Source organism: Copadichromis virginalis, linkage group LG6 (genome assembly GCF_057382275.1).
Source record: "Copadichromis virginalis isolate Kocher_CV1m ecotype Utaka linkage group LG6, C_Virginalis_male_GT1.1, whole genome shotgun sequence".
In the NCBI taxonomy this organism is placed as follows: Eukaryota; Metazoa; Chordata; class Actinopteri; order Cichliformes; family Cichlidae; genus Copadichromis; species Copadichromis virginalis.
Window position 1 is genome coordinate 5528694 of NC_140623.1, and position 3678 is coordinate 5532371.

Genomic DNA, 3678 nt, shown 5'->3' on the forward strand with positions numbered 1-3678 from the left:
GGATTGATTATTGTAATTCACTTCTTTTTGGTCTTACTCAGAAATCCGTCCACAAGCTCCAACGCGTCCAGAACTCTGCTGCCCGTATCATCACCAGGACCTCTTCTGTCCACCACATCACTCCTGTCCTGCAGCAGCTTCACTGGCTCCTGGTCAAATATCGTATCAATTTCAAAATACTCTTGTACACATTTAAGACTATTCATCATCTCTCCTCATCTGGTTCAGATCACCGCCCCATCTCGGTGTCTCAGATCTTCTTCTTCTCTTTCTCTCTCCGTCCCCTCCCCCTGTTTTGCCACCATGGGGAGCAGGGCTTTGAGCTGCTCCACTCTGGAATTCCTGACCTCCTGATTTAAGAAATATCACCTCCTTCTCTCTCTTTAGGTCCCAACTCAAAACTCGTTCAAAACAGCTTATCCCACATAACCTCTCCACTCTGCTATTTTAAATTTGTTTTATGTCTTATGCTTTTATGATTGTGTAAACTGCTGGCTTTTATGTTGCTTTTGTTATTCTGCTGTGTGCAGTGTCCTTGAGTGTTCTGAAAGGCGCTTTCAAATAAAATGTATTATTATTAATTTCAAGAAAATAACTTAATATTTTGAGTTAGCTCTGCCAGTTAGGAAGCTCTGTAAAGGTACATTGTTACCTGGAAGCAGAAGGCATGAGGCATCAGCTACCAGTGCTACCAGTACTGCAGTTACCGGTTATGACTGAGCAAACTGCGGAGTAATTTCAGTGTGGTTTTAAAAACGATAAAATCCTTGTGTTACTAGCTGAATTGCATCTGTTGCTGAGGAACTTCAAGGGAACTTCATTGTGGATTAGCAGAGCTAACTTGAAATTTCAAGTTATTTTCTCAAAACTTTGAGATGCCTAACCTAAACTTTTGAGAAAATAACTCAAAATATTGAGTTATGGATGGTTTGAAGCCATTCATAAGCTTCCATACTAGAAGTGTTTCTCTTCTAGTTTTTCTCTTCTAGTGTTTCTCTTCTCTTGTTGGGCTGGCTGTAGCTTAGGTGGTGTAGCTGGTCATCTACTGATCGGAAGGTTGGTGGTTCCTGGCTTCCCCTAGTCTGCGTGCCAAATATCCTTGGGCAAGATACTAACCCCAAATTGCTCTCCGATGCATCCATCGGAGTGTGAATGTGTGTGAATGTCAGTTAGAAAGCACCTAGGAAAAATGTGCTTGTTTGAATGCACAAGTTGTATAAAGCGCTTTGAGTGTCAGAAGAGTAGAAAAGCGCTATATAAGAACCAGTACATTTACCATTTACTGGTTTGAGAGAAGCATTTCCTTGAAAGTTGGTAAATCCTTAGTTGGGCTAAATAACATAACATTTCAGAGTAAAGCTAATAATTAAGTAAAAACTTCTTAAGTGAACTTGCCTGGAATTTCAGCTAAAACAAAATTAAATCTGTTGGGTTGATCTGACTTAGGAATTTATCAATTTATTGCCAAATGACTGTAAACTTCCAGCCAGACAGGTAAACTGAACCGACAACATACTACTTCACTTTGGGGGGAGGACAAGGTTCAGAAGGGGTTTATTATGAAGAAATATACTTTTTTTATAAGTATTAAAACTCTGACTTCATTTCCAAATATCTCACTTCTTAATGTGTATTTTCATAGATTACTTCCAGGATCAAAAGCATGCATTTCACATTCCCACAGCTAATCTACACTGAACTTCCATGAGATGGTTTTACTAAGCAGTTTCAATTACAGTTCTTGCTGGGTTTGGAAATATGATTTTGAAGAAAAGAGAAAAGAAAAAATCAGAACTCTGCTTTCAGTAACAGTAACCTTTCAGTTGTAAATCAAGTTTAATAATTAAACAGAACAACCTGAATTTCTTTAGATCTTATTCACACGATTCATTGTATCCCAAAGAATTGTTGCTTAACTTTTCAAAGGAAATGTTATTTACACTTTTAGCATAAGATAAGATAAGATAACCTTTATTAGTCCCACACGTGGGAAATTTGTTAGCATGTTCATATCTGTATTTTAACTTGTGCAACTTATTAAATCTTATTGAATGAGACACCTATAAAATCAAAGATCGGGCTAAAGTCTAGTAAGAAATGGCTTGAAAAGTCTGGAAAGCTTTCCTAAGCCGGGACACTCAGATGCAGTTCTAACTTTAAAAACAGACCTAGTCTCCAAGTCTGTTTCATGGTTTAACGTTTGTTTCATGTGGGTTAGGTGATCTCAGAGAGCGAAATAATAATAATAATAAATGTACATATAAATGTATATACCTTAAATGTAATATTGGGACGTGTTAGTGACATCTGCAGGGACATGACACATAAGGCTCAAACTATAGTGATTTAGCAATGACTACCCTGTTACTGTAGGGTCACCTTGAGGTGGATGCTATTGTGATTTGGCACCATTTAAATAAAAGTGACTTGAAGCTAATGTTAATGCTAGATGCTACACTGTCTGAGGGATTTCTACATATCGGCTAGAGAATAAATACTGAAATACAATGCAGATTTCACACAGGTCAAGAACACTTGTGAACACAGTTCATTGCTCATCCATAAATACAATTTAAAATTCTACTTTGCAAAGGAAAAACTGCAAAGAGAGAGAAACGCCATGTGATATGTTGGGGTGGGTGAAAGTACTGAATAGATAGATAGACATGATTTAAGGAGGTTGTCTGTGAGGACAACATTGAATTAGATTCGAAAGGGTTTGAAGCAGAGAAGGCTTTTCTTATTTTTGCAAATTTCTGCCAAAACACTTACTCCACCATCATCACTCCATGGTGACACTGATGTTCCATACCTGCAAAACACTGCACAGTTTTGACTAGAGATGGCACGATACCACTTTTCTATGTCCGATACCGATATCATAAATTTGGATATCTGCCGATACCGACATGACTCCGATATAGTGTGTTTTAATCAATAAAACTGTTTAATATCTTGCTGCATTTTGTATAAGTTCATACTCAAGTTTAAATAAATAACAACACTAAAGCTATTCTGTTATACCTGTATGCAAAAAATACACTGCACCCAAAATATTTCATAGTTCAGCAAAACTGATCAATCTAATAAACTTAAACCTGCTCCATCCTCCCTATTCTGGTATTTTAAAGAGTACTTAGCAGAAATATTAAGCAACCTAACTAATAGGGTTGCAAACTCCCAGCAAAAAAAAGAGGGAACCACCCTCCACCTCATGATGCTTAATCGACGTAATCAACTTTAATTTGATGCACAGAATGCACAGAAATAAATTATTTTTCAAGAATAATTAAATAGATTCAACATCTTTCTTCAGCAGAACTGCAGACTGCACAGATGGTATCTTCCCAAAGGAAAAAGTACTATAGCTTACTAGGGTACACTGTAAACCCGAACAAGTTGACTGAACTTAAAACTTTTGTGGAAACTGATTACCTCAAAAGATTTAAGTACAAAAACTCATATCTTCTAAGTATGGGGTACTCAAAATTTGTATTTATTGTTAACCTAAAAATTTTAAATTATATTTTATATTTTATTAATTGAGCTTTACTCAAAGACTGTATACTTTAATTTCAATATTTTTGTGTTTCTTGTAGTTTATTATTTTGATGCAACACAATGCAATTATATTACAACCTAAACTCAAATTATCTGATTATTAATTAAAAGATATTT